Source organism: Protopterus annectens, chromosome 6.part0, assembly GCF_019279795.1.
Source record: "Protopterus annectens isolate FY-2018-M chromosome 6.part0, PAN1.0, whole genome shotgun sequence".
Classification (NCBI taxonomy): Eukaryota; Metazoa; Chordata; order Ceratodontiformes; family Protopteridae; genus Protopterus; species Protopterus annectens.
This window is the reverse complement of record NC_056737.1, coordinates 908025594-908047061: the sequence shown is the minus strand read 5'-3', so window position 1 is coordinate 908047061 and position 21468 is coordinate 908025594. Positions and strand designations below refer to the sequence as shown.

The 21468-nt window shown below is 36.0% G+C and overlaps 1 protein-coding gene across 2 annotated transcripts in view; it reads right to left on the bottom strand.

The window, feature by feature from the left end:
• BEGAIN (brain enriched guanylate kinase associated) overlaps window positions 1-21468 on the bottom strand; it is a 3126115-nt gene that overhangs the window by 3103995 nt on the left and 652 nt on the right. The window lies entirely within an intron of this gene.

The window sequence follows — 21468 nt, the reverse complement described above, 5'->3', positions numbered from 1 at the left end:
ATGCAAAAACCTAAAAGGAAAAGAGAAGTATAAACAAAGAGTTTAAGATTTATCAAGAAAAATTAATTTGGAAAACAAATGTGAATAATATTGAAGATGAGAGAAAAGTATGGTACACAAATATAATGATTACCCATTTTATGTATATCCTTGGATAAATTCAGTGGAATATAAGATCAGGGCAATAAAAACAAGAATAGAAATATGCCAAAATATGGTTGAATGTCAGGTCTTTTGTGGAGACTGTTAATTAGGAAATTGTCATTTTAAAGCAATATGTCATATAAGAAAAGATTGAATGAAATGGCTGAACATATATCCTTAAAATGTAAAAGAACTGAAAGAATGTGGAAGAAATTAGGAGAGTTGAATTATTTGAGGAATAAAAGGAATAGAAGATGTAAACATGAATGTTATGGAATATATATTTTTAAAAAGATAGGAACAAAGAGTATATATACAAAAAAAGTATTTTGGCTTTTCCAGATCAGGGGTCACCGCAGTGGATCACTGGTCCGCAGATTGATTGACAGTGGTGTTTTTATGGTGTTGAGTTGCCAGTCTGGTGCCCAACCTTCACAAAAGGTGCACACATACACACACACACCTACCTGCATGTCTTTTAAAACTCACTTGACTGCAGGGAGGCCATGCAGACTCCGCATAGAAGGCTTTACAGCTGAGAATCAAACTGGAGAACTTATTGCTATGAGGTGACAATGCTAATCGCTGCACCGCAAAGAGTATATATACAAGTCAGATAAAAATGTTCAATGTTATATGGGTTGCATGGCATCAGTGAGTGAAAGAAATAGCGTTCAGTGAAAAAGGTGATTTAGCAAAAAATATTAGAAAAGTTAAGATTTTGGTTGTGAAAAATGGAGTGCGGATACCAAAATATATAATGAAACTAAATTTGATAACATGAAGAAATGTAAATAGTGACTCTATTATAAATACTGTGTGATTAATAAGTCTTGTAAATAAAGGACCCCTAGTTTTTTCAATACATGCTATAGGATCTTTTACATCCAACTGAACATCCATCAATTCAGACAGATGGGGCCTTGGTTTAACATCATACACAAAGGATGACTTAGTCAGGAGTGAACTGCAGTAGCAGCAATCCATTTCCTGATGTGGAAATAGACCCCACAGTCTTCTGCACCAAAGCTGATACTGTTATCTATTACATCACAGACACTGACTCAGTGACATGAGAATGACATCACATTGAGAGAATGAGTGCAGACTATGTACACGGACCAGTAACACAAGTTCAAACAGTATTTAGACTCATGGGGGGGGGGCTCCCAGTAGGAGTGGGTGTGTATCAGGGTTAATTTCTGAGCCCATGCTGTTCGAATTACATTTGCAGTCTAAGGGCAGTCAACAAAGCTACTGTATGCAGAACATGTAGTTTTAGAAGCAGACTCTGAGCAAGAAGTTCAGCAAAAGATACAGGACTAGAATGCAAAACTGAAGGCACATAGGAATGAAACAGAGTACATACAAGACAGTTCTAAATGAAGATTGAGTCAGCAAGGAAGAGTATTACTGCTATCATGGTGGGAACCTTCCTGCAGTGGACCCTGTTTTTACAAAGTCTCACTAAGATGACACTGATGTAAACACTGTATTTTATATATCATGAAGAAATATGCATGAAAATGTAAGATAGAAAACTGGTGCAAACGTTCCAGGATAAAAATTGCTTACTCCTGACATACTCACTGGTGCCAAAACTACATAAAAAGCTGTTTAGAATCCTTAGAACATGGAAACATTCTAACTACAGGACTAAGCCTTGCTGTAGATGACTTCCTTTGGTAGAAGGGACCAGCAGAGTTCACACACAAAAAAAAAATATAGGCCAAGTAAAAGGCATAGAGACAAAATGCGGTTCCACCAAGGGGATATTTATTTATTGACATTTGTTTACCTGGAAGTTTCAACTGCGTACAGAGTACCCATTTCAGTGTAGGCCCAGAGAGAAAAGCTCCAAATACATTACAAAAAACCCCATCAAAGCAGCAATTATGAATAAGATCATTATTATGAAAGAAAAATAATTGCATCAAAGAAACTGTTAAAAGCAACATATAACATGTTACCAATATATCTAACCGCTCATGAATTGTAGAAAAAGGCAATCCTGGGCACATTGTTGGTGCTGAGAACAGCACTCTTGGCAAACATCAAATACTGAAACAAAACTCATTTCTTGAACTCAAATCACACCCTGATTAAAGAGTAGGGTACATTCCTCTTATGGTAATAGAAACCAAAAAGATTTAGAGAAATTGAAAAAAATAAAAAAATAATAAAAAAAAAAGCAACAGGCAATACATTTGTCATGACCACAAATGGGTGAAGTCAGAAGAAGCTGAAAATTGAGACATATGGGAAATAATGGAAGAGGTTAACAGCTATGAGTATCTTGCAGGGGTGGTTGTTGAGAAGAGAAGTTTGATTGAGGAAGTCAAATCTAAGAAGTCCTAAAGCCAAGTGCCAGAGAGTGCCAAGGATAGTGGGTGTCAGAAGAATGCCAAAGAAGGTGAAAAGTAAGGTGCACATAACAGACGTGTGATCAGTAATTATGCACGGCACTGAAACCTGGACAGTGAAGAGGCTAGAAATTATGGAAATGAAGTGCTTGAGATGGGTGGCAGGGTGCATACTGTGCGACATACAAAGAAATGGCATCAGAGTAGAAGCAAAGCAGCTCTGATTTCAGAGAAGGCCCAAGCATACGGATTGAGATGGTTCAGGTACATGTGCAAGAAAGCAAGAGATGACATCATGAAGAATTGTGGAAGAAGGCACAAGGAAACAAGGATTTCCAACAAAGAGATGAATGGATTACATGAGAAAAGACTTGTGAAAGTCAATCAGTATTCCAAAGAAGGTGAGAGAGTGGCAGTGAATCAACAGAGAGGGTCGTAATTGATGCAACATCTAACTCCATGAAGAAACATGGAGAAAAAAAGGTGCTGATGACGCTATTGCTGCTGCTGAAGATGATGATCACAATCAAATCAGACAATACAGATTTGCATATAATGTAAGGTAGACAAAAATAATAAGAAAAGGTAACATGCAACTTGAGAAATGAGCAGATACTGCGGATAACACATCATTAAGAAACACAAAGGCAGCCTATATAGTGAGTAAACACCTACTAGCAGAAACTGTGTAGTCTTTTAATGATATACATACATTATTTATAAGTGAAACTGAAGGAGTATATGTTATCCTTTCCATGCTGAGCAGATGATGAGAACAGTGCTAGAGTTGGCGGGACTGGGGCCAGTAGAACAGGATAGAATTTTTAGGTCATGTGATCTGCCTGCAAGCACTTACACTGAGCTTGTTTTTAGAGGAATAATTTTAATTTTGGCCAAACAAAGGTCTTTTAAACAGGGTGATAAGGATCCCCAAGGTTTAGGGACTATTATTAAGAACATGGTGGTGTTGCATTGCAGCTTGGTTCTTGGGAGTGTTGTAGAGTGGTGGAAGTCTGAAACAGGCTTGTTAGATTATAGCAGGAAGTTTTAGATTCAGTTTTGTTGCCAGAAAAGGGGAGATATATTTCATGATGAGGGAGTCTGAAGAGAAGTAACTATACTAATAATCAGGTCACTGCTTTATAGGTAGCTATCTGGTTTTATACAGAGTGAAGCAGTGGTGCTCTTGAGAGGCAGAGTCGGCAATTAAATATTTTATCGTAAATTATTTTTGCTGTAATTTTTTTTTTAGGTTCATAGATTACTACCTAGTCTAACTGCCCATGTGGGATATTATAAGCCTAGCCAATTACCCCATGTCAGAATCAAACCCTGTACCTTGTGTTTATAAGGTAAGCACTTTAATCATTATGCCATCCTCCCACCAAAATAACTGGCCCTGATAGGCCTTGAACCCTGGACCCCATACACCATAGTCAGAGACCATGCCATTAGACCATCTGGGATTTAATCTGTTTGCATATTGGGCTAAAAGGATTCCTTTACCTACAGATGTTCAAGCTGGCTTGGATAGGTAGGGTAATTTTTGTTCTTGTCCCTGAAAAATAAGGAGGCGATATTCTTTCTATTTTTTTTTTTATATGTGTGGGATTGGAAGTCAAGTGTCAGGTCTAGACAGAAGTTTCAGGTGGGCTTTTACCCTCACCTTTGGTATGCATGGTTGAGGGAGTTTTAACAAGTTGTGTAATAACAGGCATAGCTTTTGTTGTATTGCGGTTGAGAAAAGTTTATGGCATTTTATCCAGTTGTTAAATGTGTGTAGGTCATGTTGCTTCTGGTTTTTGAGAAATGAGTTGGAGACATGATATCTGTAAATGACCATATCATCAGCATGTAAAATCAAAGGCAAGAGGGAACGGTCATAGCTGACTTTGCTTATGAATATTGAGAAGAGTAGTGAGGGGCAAATATGGACCCTTGAGTGATGCCATTAATAATGGTGCCTGGCTGGTGATAGAATAACTTATTTAACTGTGAAGAGTCTGTCAGTTAAGAATACAGCTTGATGATAACATCCATGCACCTGTAAGATATACCTCTGGTAATCAGCTGGCTAGATAGAAGGATTTTTCTAATCACCATAGGTACACAGTTGTCTAAGGAAAGCTTGGTGTCTACAAAAATAACCTGGATCCTAGCATCTGTATTTATTTTGAGGGAGTGTCATGTATATGGTAGCTATTAAAGTGATCCTGTTTTCCAAATGACACAATGCTACATTTTTTTGCATTTAGTTTTAGAACATCATCCTGTCACAAGTGTTTGTATGCAATAGACTCTGGTGAAGGAGCCAGTAGTCTAAAGAAAAATGGATAATACTCCAAGTTTACCACCATTTGCAAAGTTGATCAGCCAGAGACCCTCAACATCAGCTTGCATATCAGAGAAATCATTGGATCCTAGGAGGATACTAGGCTAATGGCACTACAACCTTTTTAAGCCTAGCCATTCATGCCTCAGTTTTCCCAATTATCAATTCCTATGGGCTAAAATGGCTATGGTATATGCCATTGCCTTACAGTATCCACAAACTGTCAAGGACCACAGGTAACAAACCAGGGCTGAATTTGTAATTTCCCATCCATTGTTCCAAACTGCATTTTATTAGGCTTAGGAAAGAGCTTTGTTTCACATGAAGGGGAGTCTGTTCCAGAGAAGGAGTAATCTCCTGGACACATACCTGTCCCCCCAACATGTTTTGTTTATGTCACAGGCAAGGTTTAAATCTTTAGATTGGGCAATTCCAGTGCTATTTGTTTTGCAAATGTGCAGTAGATCAAATAGAAATAGTATCAGTGCAGAGACATGTAAGGCAGTATTGATAAATAATTTTTAGTAGAGAGATTGTCTTCATTCCTGATTTAATAAATTCTGTCAGTGAACCATTTTGCTAATGAGTTTGGCAGTTTGTCTGTAATGCCTGAGCGTGGGAAGCTATTAAAAATCTTGGCCAGGGGAAGGTATATTTTGTGTACCATTCTGCCTTTATCTAAAGCCTCACTGATGTTTTCAAACAAGTTCACTAGATTAAATGAACAGGGTGTACCATTCACAAACCAAAAACAGTTAGGGCCAAGAAATTTCTAGCTGCTAATACTTTTGTTTATGAGGTCTATAATGATGTTTTCCACAGTCTTACGGACAAGACTGGTAAGGCTTATTGGCCTATAGTTGGCAGAAATATTAAGGCAGCCACTCTTTTGAAAAGGGCGGACCACTGTGTTCCCCATCTCTGGTAGGAAGCCACATGAGAGGTTGTGATTGAAGAGTTCCAGGAGTGCATCTGTGAAACAGTGTTTGATACTGACAGCAAACATCCTGATACACTGTGAGTACCCATAGAACTTGTGTTTTTTTTTATCTCTGAGTCTTTAAGAATTGCCTTGGAGGTGATATCTTCACAGCGGTATATACAATATATGATGTGGGGGAAACTAGAAAGTGACAAGGGGAGAAGTTAGAGCTAACTTTATTAATTAATATGTTGCTATGTCCTCAGGGCGATAGTGGGATTGGTCCTAAGGCTCTGAACACAGTTGAATGAGAAAATATGGCTGTCTTTGCAAATGGGTGCTATTTTCAGTTCATATCTAGCTTGGTGGATTTTATTATATTTCTAAAGATTATGTTAATTACTTGAGATCAGTTTTCAAATATGAGTTTCTCAGTTTGTTTCCAAAGGTGAGGGTTATGTTTGTCTCACAAACTGTTTATACTAAAATGTACCATATTTCTTAGCAAATTTGGCTGTAAAATAAGGAGTAATTTGGAAAAAAATGTTTTCAGCAGCATGCTGTTTTGGGCCACATATCTGTCCCAGCCTTTCCATTTAAATATCTATATTTGAGTAATTTTCTGTTTCTGGAGTAGTCTTAGGTTTTTCTAGTTATTTCAGTGAATTATGTATTAACTGTTTAAATGTGTACATGTTTACAGTACATTTTCTTTTGGCACATGGAATAGTTTACAGGATCTGCAAGTGAAACTATTATACTGATGTACCATTTGCTAATCGGAAGGTCTTAACCTGAACTCAGATGGCTAATACTGTAACTTTAACATTTGCCAGAGGTTAACACTGAGACACTTAGTTTACATTCCAGGTTGTGTATCATCAAGAACTAAGAGGCATTTCCCTGTCATTATTTACTGCCTTCCGCAGATTTTTGAATATGGAACTGAGTGATGCTTTCAGTTATAACATAACAATGCAGGATTACTTTCAGAAACTGTATTTCCAAAATTGCAATTTGAAGTCCAGGATAACCTTCCGACAGCGATATGGTGACTTCCAAGGGGGTGCAAAAGAATGTATTTCACCTTTTTCCATTGACATTTTCCTTCCTTTTTTGCATTCAAATAATGGTGTGGGGCTGAGAAAGAAAATGTGGACCCCCTCCTCCAATCAGGCTGTAAGATGACAGTCTTACAGTTTTTTACATCCACTGCTCTCTTTTTCTTTGATACCTTTTTCTCCTGATCCACATTCCTACCACCAAGGCTCCTCATTACTGTATTGAACTAGTCATTCCCCATCAGAGGGAGCCTAACAGTTATTTCATTCTTACCAGGAAGAGATTGGAGCCTGAGCAGTGAGGTTGTTGTTTGTGATGGGAATCAGGGGCTTTTGCTTTAACCTTGGTATAACCCTACATAGCCCCATAGGTTGATCAAGGTTTAGGCATGCAATGTACCTATGGAAGGCCATATCACCTAGTTACATGCATTATATATTGCCTTAAAGAGTGATAGTCTACTTGTAGATTTCCCTATCTGAATCCAAAGCCTGCTTTTTTTGGTACACCATTCATCGTAAACCACATGCCAAAAACGGTCAGCTGAAAAAACATGCAAAACACAAAAAATCTTTTTTTGCAAGGGTGCAAGCTGCCCCCCCCCAGAATTATATATATAAACTCAATGATCACACCACATTGAAGAAAATGGAAAACCCTCAAAAAGTGCACTGCAGGCTTAAACAATACAATACATTGTGATGAACCTCACATCCACATTAAATTCTTGTACTAAACCTGCTCAACAAATATAGTTGCACAAACATGCAACTATATCCCTCTTATAAACACATAATTTTGTCCAATGTTCAGTCTCCACCAGGTATTGTAAATGTACTCTGTTCCATTACAATATGCTTCCAACCCTCCTCTCTAATTTCCTTGCCTCTTCTCTATCAACCCTCTAAACGTATTACAGCACCCAGGATGGTAATCAAATAAACAGGTAAATAAATAAACAGAAAATAAATGGATAACAAAATAAATAAATAAGCAATAATATCAGGGAGGAACCAATAACATTCTTTTCACATCAGTCTCTGTTTGTGAGGGGCTGTTTCCCCTTTTCTTCTTCCGCCTTTCTCATTCACTGTATTTCCCATACACAATGAAGACTCTAGTTTGGTTAAGACTTTCTTGCAGTTTTTACTAAATGGTTTGCATGTATAACCTTTTTACTTTTTGATTGGATATTATTTGAGATGCGTTCTAGGCACTTTAACATTTATGGACATCAGGCAGGGTTTTAATCCCTGTGTTTCTAATGTATAGCTAAATATTCCACTTATGCTATACTGACAAATTCACAAAAAGTCCAAAACATGTCATGTGTACTGTTAGTTGGGTTTGGCTTTACTGATCTGAATGCACCCATAAAAACTTAAAAAAAAAAAAAAGTCACAGGCATTCAGAAGCCATGTAGCTGAAACATTGGTATAGCCTCATGAGGTCATTTGCATATATATGCCATCGGCCTCCACTGCAGGAAGTTTATGGTATTACACAATAAAGAGTCCAGCATGACTGAGTCTTTCTTGCAGTTTTTATGGAATGGTTTGTCTGTTTAATCTTTTTACCAGTTACCTGGCTCTTATTTTGGATGTTTTACATGCAGCTTAACATTTATGGGCATCAGGCAGGGTTTTAATACCTGTGTTTCCAAAGTATAACCAAAGAATCCACTTATGCTGTACTGATGATATAAAAAATGTCTAAACATGTTAAGTCTATAGCATGTGGGGTTTGGTTTCATTGGCTTGAAAGTACCTATGAAGGTTTAAAAATGGCAAACAATTCCCGGGCATTCAGAAGCCATGTAGCTAAATTAATGGTAAGACCTGAAGTGTCATTTGTATATATCTCATGGGCCTCCACTACATGATATTTAAACAATTTTATAGTGAAAACTCTAGCTTGGCTAAATTTTGCAGTTTTTAGCATTGTCATCAATGTAACGTGTTTCTTTGCCTGTCTTTTTTCTATCTTTTTGTTTAATTCAATATATATATTACAATGTGTAAAATACAAAAGTATTACACTGGGTTGTATTAACAGCAGTTACATAGCAGATCAGAGTACAGCAACCTGCAATTTTTAACAACAAACAAGCAGCAACAAATAATATTCATGACTGCCCATATGCACACTTGTATGCAGTGCTGCACACTAACAAACTTGGAAAATTGGACTCACAATGTTACATAGGCACTTTTGGAATAAACACCATGGGAGAAGAAACAACATTAACATTTTTATGGATTGCTTACACTTCACTTCATCTTAGCCATTATGCTTCTAATAAGCAAGGTTTTGGTGATGTCTTGTGAGTGCTTCCAATAATTAGCAATAAATACTAGTAAACTCAGCAATCCATGCTTTTTCCATATAACAAAATGTTGGGTGGGTGGTAGTATTACCCACACTTCAGGCAACACGCACTTCTGTTTATGCAGAACACTTGAGACTAAACTAGAAGGGAATCCCATACTATAAGTACACTAACAGAGTACCGTATTTTATCAGCATTTTGACAATGACAGCTTACACCATCTCTTATATTTACATGTAACAGTGTCTGTAGCAGTCCAATACCCATCAAAGAGAAATTTGTACCATTTTTAAAGGTAGGTATACAGCATAAGGCCTTTAAATTGCTTCAGGAATAGTATCCTTGTTGGACATAGAAATGTATTCTTTTTTGGCAAAGTCAAGAGATCGTAAATATGTTTTCACCACACATCATCCCTCCTCACTATCAGTGTAGGGCATTTTGTCTAAAAGAGGTAGGTGATTGTGAAACCATAATAAGTCTCTCAAGGGTAATCTTAAAATAGCAGACCAGCTGTAAATATTTGAAGAAATCATTCTGCTGGAATAAAAATTCGTCCTTCAGGCTCTCAAAGGATATAATGGCTGGTTGGTGAAATGGCAGTATGAAAATGTTGCAATAGCTTCATTATCTTATCCCTTCCCACTGAGTCCACTTAATGGGCCCCCTCAGCTGTAATTACAGAGAATTTGAGGGCAGTACACATGCTGCTAATGGAAATATTATACCAGTAGCCTTCCTCAGAGAGTAATATGTCACATGCATGGCTTTTAAAACATACTGGCTATGGAGGAACACCAAACGTTTTCTTTCCTCAAAGTTTTTCCTTCATCCTACATTTCTATTTACTTCCTCTTTGTCTTAGTTTACCACAGCAGTCACACATACTGCACATGTACTGACAACGATTCCCATCAAGCAAATGAAATGCAAGTCATTTTCTGCAGCTTGTATTGTTTATGTCTTTTTATTTTTTCTTTTACTTGTTATACGGCACTGCACCGTGCCTCTCCCATGGCTACAATATGCTTGTCTGAAGAAAAATTCCTCTATTCCTTCCTCAACACAGCAGTACCAAGGAACGCTGCATTAATTGACAGAAATGATGATGCGACACAGTGTTTCAGACAGGTCAAGATACCACACACTTGTATGCAAAACAGTGATGTCCTTCTACCTTTAAGCTTAAATAATCAATTTGGAGATTGCTATATGAGTGTGAAAAGGGCATATGCCATCATGCAGTAGCTTGGAACTTTTCGCAGTAAACTGCCTTTCCATAGGATTTATATTCGATAATCAAACTTTCAGAAGTTTGAGTGTCATATGGTCGATACCATATGATTGAATTTTTGAAAGTTCCAACGTTTTAACGGAGATCTCCGTACAGCTCGGAATGAGAAGATTTCCCTTTCCTGCACTGTAGTGCGATCTCAGAGTTGGTATATTTAAAGAGCAGGGGGTGTGGGGGGGGGGGGGGGTGCAGCCTGCAACACTGATTCTTTGAAAATTATGCAGATCTGTGCTCTGAAAGCAATACAGTGGAAATAAACTTTCTTGGACTATTCCTTTTATCTACACTGCTCAATACATGGACTGACAACAAAATGAGGCACGTATGGAGTGTTCCACTGAGATGGTTTGCAACAACATTGAACAAATGGAAATGCATACAACACAAATCATCCCATTGCTTTAAGTCTAAAAATGCAACTGACACCATAGATATAAATGTGAATCTGTGCAGCACAGCATTGTTCTGTGTTACCTGAGATATGCTACATTCTCCAAAGAAAAAAAAAACAAAATCAAATCTGTTAGCAATCACTGATTATGTAATATGAGAACAACACAGGAACAGCTTTAGATATAGCTGTTTCTAGATGCAATAGTTGCTGCTGTCTAAGCATAAGCACATGTAGCCAATCACAATCCAGACACAGGGAGAAACCACAAAGCAGGCTGCTATTCAGGAGAAGATGGTTGTGTCTAGCAGCACCTACAAATCTAACTTATGATTTGTAAAAGTAATGCAGTGGCCAGGTAGTAATGCTTAACTACTCATATAAGAGTCATATTTGTATGTCAAGTTTGTACAGCAAGGGTGTTGGGCACAGTATGCATTAGCCAGTATGATAGTATGATGTTGCGGGTGCAGCAGATAGCTAAAATGAGTCTATGTGCTTAATATTCTTTGGTTTGTGTTTAATGACACACCTTGCCCTATGCCAAGCACTTAAGTGGCCAAATCTAGTTTGGCATGACCTGTATTGGGTCAATGGCATATTCAGTGAGGGGATTGTTGTGGCAGTTGACCATGTAGCTTAGCAAATCATATTGAAGTCCCAGAGTGATTATTAGTGATGGCTCTAATGGAGCCCCCTTTTTAAATAGAAGTTTAGGTTTTAATGGAGTCTGAACACATTGACACAGGCTAACAGTGAACTGATCAGTGTGTATTTTCTGAATCCTGTCCTTGTACTTTAACATTCAGCAATTATTAGGCACATCAGTGCATATATTCAAAAAGTAATAAGAAATATTTAAATCTGTGTGCAAACTTTAAGGCTTAGTTGTTTCACAGAAATATGTGAGAACAAAAAGACAGTAAAAGTAATCACCTTTTGTGTTATAAATTCACTACTCATATAAGCTTCAGAATATGAAGAAAGAATATGCATTTTTTTAATAATGTAGTTGCAATTACATCAAGGTCCATCAATGAACACCATTTCATGTGTCACTTTAAAATTCCTAATGTAAAGAGTATCATTTAACCTAACCTTGAACTAAGATAAAATATTTGGAATATACCTCAGGTTGTTTCCAAGATTTTGTGCCATGCTATTGCACAATATAATTATATTTCACAATATAATTCCATACAAGATAAAGCACTTATTTAAGCATCATATAGCTTCCATGCATGCAATGGATAAAAGATGTGGGGCCATGATGTTCGTAACTTCTACTCAATTGTACCTCACATAATTTCTGAGGTAGTAAGTTTGTAAGTTTCATGATGATCCAAAATATAGTAGTCAGATATGTTTAAGAAAATATCCATAAGCAACACAGACACTGATGCTAGATTAAAAGTTTGCACAAGATATTTACTGTGGTACTGCAAGAAAGTGTATCACATGATATGCATAATCCTGTAAACAGACATTTGTGTGTTTAATTATGTCTATTTACATTAAATGCATCCCCTTCTTCTATTTCTAAAACATACTTAATGTCTGTGTGTGTGTGTGTGTGTGTGTGTGTGTGTGTGTGTGGAAAGGTCAATTTGGTGATATGCTGACTCGAAACAGTAACATCAAACTGCACAACATTGACATCCTTCTGTACATGCTCTCAGGTTACTTCTTGAAACATGCAATACAACAAACAGTGCTTTTGTGTGGGGGGGGGGCAAGTGCTTGTGCACCCACCACATGGGGTCTCTGCCCCCACACCCAGAATCATTATATAGAATAACTTTGAGATGATACAATCCCTGAAAAAGGGGCATATTCCCCTTCTACACAAATTATCCTTTATTGCATGACTGTCAACCATCTGCAATGTTGACTAAATTGGGTTGACAATACAGAGGTCAATCCCAGCCTCAATCAACCAACAGCAGCCATTAATTGAATTAATCATTTTAAAATTTTCTTTAAATTTATACTAAGCTTGCCATGTTTATAGTCCTTCCTATATATTTTTCATGCTTCCAAAAATGATATAGGATGAAGGATTTGTTATATCACTATCTACTTCACCCTCAAACTGCAAGTCTTCCCATGACTGTTTATTCTTACTCAATCTGTTTTTCCTCCTTATCTGATCTGAAGGTAGGGCACTTCTATTTTATCTAATTGTATTCCAGCATTATCTTTAGTTGGCATTCATTTTCAAGCATCCATAGTATGGTAAGAGAGTTAATTTGGCTTTACAGCCCTCTGCCCATTACAAATTTTGAAGATGAGTGTATGAGTCTATGCATTAGGGCATGTTTATATTCCAGTACTTTAAGATAACACATCCTCATTTATTTTGCATCTGCTATTTCTTTGAGCCTTTTCAGTGTTTAAGTAATTCTTACCACTTGTCCATTTAACTGCTGGTAGTATGGACAAGATGTTATATACACACACACAAATATTCTCAATTCGTAACTTTTCTACTATTAGGTATAGACAGCTAAGACAAAATCAGATATTACCTGTTTTGGGAATAGACACCTTAATACATTAATTTCACTTGTGTTTGTTATTTCAGCTAGTTTGATCTTCACATAAAAGATAATTGGCTTCTTTAAAGAGAAGTAAATCCATGCCCACTTGTACTCATGGTCTTCCTGGCAGCACCCATGTTGCCATCTCTTTTTTTGATCTGTGTTATCATATGATTCAGTTATGGCACAGATATGTGTGACTTGCTCTTTTTGATTCAGCACTCCTGATCAGTGCATGTCATCTGTCGATGTTTTTTTGAACTTTACTATTTCAAGATTTGATTAACTTATCTCTTCAAGCAATTGTTTCCTGAGCCGAACTGAAAGTATTTGATATAAATAAGACTACATTTATTTTCATACAGTTTGGTTCATCCCGATCTTCTAAGTAACTGTGTTCTAAGTCAGTGCCCATATATCTCTCAGATACCCTTTATTCTCCTTCTGTCATTTGTAACTGCAATTCTAGCAAAACAATATTTAGTTATGGTTTTATTTTTTTATGTATTCTGTATTTATAACTCATTATCTAGTTGATATTTTTCTTTCTGAACATATTTTTTTAAATTAATGCCCTTTGTAGTGCTTTGCTCAATTACTTTCTAAATATATCTCTTAAAGTATTATGGTTTGTTTCTTCCCAAACATCTTTATCATAAAAATATTCATTTGATTTCTCACAGGCATACATCATTGCTAAGAAGTCATTTTATATATATATATATATATATATATATATATATATATATATATATATATATATATATATCAATCATCTGCGCATATTTGAATCCTCTTCAACAATAGAGAAGTTGGCTACTGTCACACAGAAACACAGTTACCCCACTATTTTGACTGGCATATATTTGCCACATAACTAGCAAAGTCTTTTTTAATATCTTATAATTGGTACATCTATAATACATTTCTTAGGCATTTCATTAATCTTAGTTTTCATAGATCCATTCACAAGCTACATCTTCCTTTAACATCTTTCAGTGAGGCACATTTATCTTAGACATATTAGGTTCACGCCTTGCAAGATACTACATCATTGATAGAAACCTTTGTAATGCTTATGTCTTTTTGACTTTTTCTGACTTTTTTCTATGTCGTTATTCATTCTCCCTGATGTTAGTTTATGAAGCGTGTGCTCCAGACTTGCCACATTTGTTTTGTTGTTCTTATGTTTAACTTAAAATGTTGCTATGTTAACCTGATGAGTGGCTGTATCATTCTTTGCTCATGCTCTTGCTGAGCTATAGATCACTTGACTATATTTATGACATATTTAATGTCCTAATTTAACTATGCAACAGCTTGTTGGGACGTTTTGTTACTAATGAAACATGGAAAACAAATCTAAGAATCTTTTCCTTCCTAATGGAATATGAATGCATGCAATCTGGAGATTACTTTTAATATCTTAGTCCACTAAAATCCCTGATCAGCATCTAATCCAAAAACTAAATTCGCATTTTACATTATTAAGACCACTTCCTCATATATAAGAAAAGCTTACATTTAATCATTTTATTCCTGTCTTTGTACCATAAAAATATTTTCTTCTCTCTTCCAACATTAACAATACTATTTAGCTATTCTGTTAGCACTCATTGCTCCTTGGTGAAGCCTAAGCATTCCATTTGATTCATTTCCTGCCCTAATTTATTCTTGGAGTTTCTAGCACTTCTATTAGAGCACCTACTGTTGAAATACTATCAACATTTTTATATAACATTCTCCTAGCAAACTTCCTAAGCCTGTTAATAAATCAAATTAGTTATGAAGCTATGGCTCTGTAAAGTATTACAGATACATTCATGACTGTGTGACTCTTCATGAATGTATACAGGAATACATTATCTCTTTGCTTTCAAACTGTGAATTCATTTTACCATTACTGTTGCATCAATTTCATACTAACATAGATTACTGCAAGAATTACCATCTTTAAGGGCTATGATTTTTAACAGACTGTTTTATTTCCAATTTGTATATAGACACTTCAGTATAAAGTTGCTTCAGGTGGTGTCCTGATTGTCTATGCAGGAAACTCTCTTTTCTGCACATTTTATTCCCTATACTTCAAAAATATCTTCAAACAAAATACTATATTCTGCACCTGTGTCTAGTTAAACTTCAACATTTCTCAGCATTTCTTACAGCATTTTCAGATGCACTCTTGTCTCACTATTGCTAAAATATTTTCACACTTCACTGCATCAACTTTTTTTTCACTTCAGCAGCACATATGAAAGCTCAGGTTCATAACTTCTTTAAGACCATGGACAATGTTTTCATCACACCTGTCTTTCCTTTCACATACCTTTGCAAAACTGGTCTTCTTACCACAGCTTTTGTAAACTGTATTGGACAGATGTTAGAAAAGTTTACCCTTATGCTTCAAAAACACTTAGTACATAAATCTTGAATTTCAGTTGCACCAAACCTTCTGTATAGATCACGGCTCTCTGCCTCATTGACATTACTGTTATAATACATTGACTTCATATTTATCACTTTCATTTTCTTATCTTACACACATTTAGATCCATATTTAATTAGTTTGCTGTTTATTAGTAATTTCAATTAATGTGAATGTGCCCGCAACTTGTAATACAATCTGGTCTGTTTTTCTTAATAGCAAGACCTAGGTCTGATAATTATGTGAGCCACAAACCATTCTGCCTTATCCTCATGCATCAATCAATTTACCAAACTTATAGTCTTTGGCTCAGTTCTTCAGCTTTGCAATATTATCTGTAGGACTTTGTCCCCTTATGAAAAAACAGCTGGCATGCTGTTTTCTTAAGGTCCCAACAATTTCTAAACTTCTTTCTCTTTGCTGATATTTTTGTACTTCTCTTCTTGAAAGTAAAAGTATTAATTTTCTTCAATACTTCTTCTCCGACAGCATATAAAATGTAACATATTACATCTTTTCAGATTCTCAAATTTTGACAACGTCTATTGTTGTAAGAATGCCATTCTGTGTTGCACAGCTTATAATAAATGGGATTGCATCTAGATCTAGGGATGCTCCTGTCCCCATTGCTCAACTCTCATTAGACAAGTCATTGACTATAATGCTCTCTTTGGCATGTATTTATGCAGACACATGCAACAACAGGAATGACCACAGGGATATCTTATTAAAAGGATACAAAACCTAAACAACATGACCTACATGGACCAAATTGAAGCCCTGTCACTATACTCAGTATCCTACAGACTGCTAAGTGGTGACTTGTGTCTGACATACAAGGTATCCTCCAACCCATTACTGATGAATTTACTGTAGCACGTCAAATGGCATCAGAAATGCTCAATCTAGGTATCTAAACCTCGTCTGCAACATCACCAGAATGGTTTGGAAACACAGGTATATCTTGCAAAGGATACCACTGCTGTGGATCAGACTCCCTATCCACATAAGACAAAGTTCTTCCTTGTATATTCAAGTGCAACTTGGATGGGAGACAATACATTTACCCCAGGACTGCTCCTTGTGCTACTAATAAATAAGGCAGTTCCTAAATGCTTTATCCTATGCCTGTGTCCCTCTCAAATTATCTGTGGTATGATCCCAGTTATCTTCTTAGGGGTAATGCATAATTATCATGCATGGGATAGGTAAGGCCAATCTATACAAAATGGGATAGGTTATTTGAGCACAAAAAGGGAAAATGTCTAGCTTTAAAGTGTCCTGCAGGATAGCTAGTCTAGTACTTATCTATAAAACTATGAACCTATGAGACTAGGACATGTAACATGGAATTAACTGCCTACTGAGATATAAGCATTATCTACTAATTAATCAAAGTGCACCTGCTTTCTGGACAATAGATAGATATGTGATAAAACTAATATCAGCAGCTGTTAATCTCAGTGACTATTATTTATTTCCTATATTTGTAATATTTTAACAAATCTACTTTATTTAGCATATTCTCTTGCCAATTACATTGTATTACATACTAAGTAAATGTCTGGCAACTTCATTTCTTTAAATGTATCTGCTTATTATTATTTATGTCATTGTTCAGATCACTATTTTAATATAGCACTTTTATACTTTTGTAGCTGGGTCACGACTGTAAAGGATTGTAGACCAAGTATATTACCCAGATATCAAATTGTAAAAAAAAAGAATGGTACAATTATGTGGCAAATATCTCATCAAGATCGATTTGACAAATGATCATAAATCAAAAAATGTTTAGCTAGGGCAGATCTCCCACAATAGGGCAATACTTACCAACTTTGTTGAATTTTTATGACCAATTTAGTTTAGCAACAGATTTCAGTGGGTATTGTTTTATTGGCTCTTACCAAAGTGTTTGATATTCTACCTCATTCATCATTAAATAATATCATAATAAAGTATCATTGTAATTCCTATCATAATCAAGTATCATTATAATTCCTATCTGTGTAAATGGATAAATAATAGGATTGTAGGATGGATCATATAATGCTTGGAGTTGTGCAAGGGGCAGTACTAGGTCTCTTTCTATTTAACACAATGTTTTCTAGTATGCCAACTTGTGAATCCTACCAGACCAGGAAATACAGAGATAATTGCAAAGTAGAGTTTATGGCAGTATCAAACAATGACTTTATTGTAATAAATAATTATTTGATACATGTTACTGATGATGTAGGTCTTAAGTTCAATGCTGACAAATGCAAAGTTATTTATTTTGGGATATAGGAACTTAGATGAGTTATACTTATAAATAATATTATTCTTGAGGACATTCAACATTATAAAGACCTTGTTATAACAATAACTAAGTTGTCTTTTTAGACTCTTGTTAACAACATTAAAACTCAGGTATTAAAACAGATGGGCAGAATGCTTAAATGTATCTCCATAGGAGATGGACAAAGAACAGCAAAGCTTTATACTACTTACATAAAACCTTTGCTGGTATACAATAACAATTTATGAGTGCACTGTGAACCAGCTGGATAAACTAGAATCAGTAGAAAGAAAATATATTAAACGTATCTCCTCTATTAAAGCATTAAAATATTGAGATAGGTGTATAAGGCTAAACTTAGTTACACTTCATTACAGATATTTTCATAGTAAGGCAATTCTGGCAAACAAAGCCTTCAACAATGTATTTTAGAAGTATTATTTAATTTAAACATATACTGTAATTATATAACTAATTAATATTAACATTTACATTTTCACATACATATGAAGGAGTAAGATATATTATCCCAGCATCTCCAAGAATTTCACATAGGTTACTACATACTTCAAAACTTCAAACAATCTAAATAGTTTAAAAAAAATCATAAATTCTTGGATAGCCATGAAGTCTTCAATTCAAAATTTATGTTCTCAATGTATTACTATGGTCTTTATGCCTCTACGTTGTTTCTACAACTTATGAACTTATAACACTAATGCAGATGGCTGTAACCTTGCACCCTATAAACTATTATAACTATCTCCAAAGCTGTCAAGTCTTGGTGGAGAAAGTTTTTAATTGTTTGATGGACACCTGCTCAGTCCATTGTTGCATAAGTACATGAATATTATTAAATTAATATTTAATATGGGTGGCACAGTGGTGCAGCAGTTAATGCTGTCGTCTCACAGCAAAAGGTTCTCTGGTTCGATTCTCAGCTGGGGTGCCTTCTGTGCGGAGTTTGCATGTTCTCCCTGCGTTCGCGTGGGTTTCCTCTGGGTACTTCGGTTTCCTCCCACATTCTAAAGACATGCGTCTGGAGCATTTCTCCCCGGGCCTCCGCTGAAAACAGGATCTGTGGAACCTAGTCGGACTTTCCCGGTCAACAAATGTTAAATAAAATAAATATTTTTCATTATTATCACATATTGGATCAGGAAGGAAGCTTGTCTCCCCACAGAAGACACTCCTGTTTTATGCAGCAATGTAGAGATATGACAGTATGTGTTAATGCTTCAGAAATTATGCATTAATGGCTAAACGTCAAGGTTGCTTGCTTGTTCATTACATGTACTGGGTAATAAACAATGCAATGGCAATAGTCAGACAGGTATAATAAGAAAATGTAGACACTAATACAGTGTGATGTGGTACACTGACAATCTTGCCAACTTGGGTGGTCTGTCCTGTACACTGATCATTTTCATCCCTGTTGTTATATGGTTTCCAAAACACTAGGCTTCAAAATTCCAAAATTACTTGCATATTCTCTTTTCTGAGACCTGTATACCTCTGATACTTGCCTAAGATCAGATATTTTGACCATTCTGTTCAGTAGTGATCCAATTATAAAGGTTTCTCAAGGCCATATCTTATTCAATATTTGTAGTATTTAGCATTGAAAAGGTTTATCTTATTTATCTCATTGCATAGTATCACAGATTTGTAAAGACAAGATCATTATGCCTTGAAATTTGTAAAACTTACCAGGGGCATACTGTTGAACAATGAGTGAAATATAAGAGGTTTGTTGAATATGAACATGGAAACAGAACTTATGCCAAGTAACATAATTAAATCTCATTTGTTACTTCTTGAGAGTTATATTATTACCAGGTGTTATCGTATTATTGCCAGTGGTGAATTTTATTAACTTACTGGTCACTAGATTCTACAGTCGTAAGCTAGTGCCTACTTTTCTCTGGGGGGGAGATGTCAAACTACATATGTTGCATTTTTTTCTTTACTATAAACCTCTGAAAACTGGGTGGTAGCCTATTTTTGTTGCAATGACACATTTGCTCTTTATCAGAATACCACATCAAGCCTACCAACAGCATTACTGGTAGCATTACATAAATAAACAGCAATACTGACCATTACTTCATCAATATACAGTGTCTTGTAACATTTTGTTAATATTGTAATGCAACAAAAAATAGTCGTGCATCGGTATAGTGATATTTAACAATAATGGCCAAATGTAAGCATGCAAGCAGTCAGTACATATAACTTTTCTCTCTGATTCTGATGCTTTTCCTGTGGAGAAAGGCTACAAGTAATGGGGTTTAGCTTATATAAAGTAAAGGGTGAGTAATAGATAAACAGATAATCAGGGAACAATACTGATAAAAAAAAAAAAATTGCAACAGGCTTCAGTTCCAAAGACAGTTTCAGCATGTGATAACCTAATACAATTATTATTTTGATTTCTTAATTACATCAGGTATTTTGTGGGTATATATTTTCTCAGTAATGAGGAAAACAGTTGCTATGCTATTAGACAAGCGGCCTTAGGCATCGGCATGGCTTCGGAGTGCTGGGCTTCTCTGGTGCTGCAACACTACAGAGGCAGGGCTGTCAGTGTTCTGTGAAGTTATTTATCATGACTGTCATTAGCAAAAGTCACATGGATTCAACTGGAAATAAGTCAGTGAAAACACTCTGGCTTGAAATGTGAGCTGAAGCCATTATTCTGTTAATACATCTATGGCCATGTTAATAGCATAGATATTTGATACTTAGACATTAATTTCTGTCTCATATGTATTATTGACAAGGTATAGCATGTAACTGCATGGATGCAAGATGAACTTTAAGGATTTCAACCTGTTCCCTGTGTGTATTTCTTTAAATCAATGGCTTCATATTTCACCTGTACTTCCATATACAGAATGGCAAGGCATATAGTACCAAGCATGTGGTTCTGAAGTAAGAGCCTGAAAAATGCAAACTTGTAAGCCATTGTTAATAAGTCTTACTCTTTAAAACAACAAGCAGCTTCTGTATACAGCTAAACTAGGTTCATCAAATTCAGTAGCCTGAGTATGAGCACAAGTGTGTATGTGTATGTGTGTGTGTGTGTGTGTGTGTGTGTGTGTGTGTGTGTGTGTGTGTGTGTGTATGTGTGCATGAGTGTGCATGTCTGAGTGTGCGTGTGTGCGAGTGTGTGTGTGTGTGTGTGTGTGTGTGTGTGTGTGTGTGTGTGTGTGTGTGTGTGTGTGTGTGAGTGTGCATGTGTGCGTGTGTGCGTGTGTGTGTGTGTGTGTGTGTGTGTGTGTGTGTGTGTGTGTGTGTGTGTGTGTGTGTGTGTGTGTAGGTGGGAGTAACATTTGTCAGTAGGAAAACAACTAGAAAAAAACTGTATAAAAACTAGGCT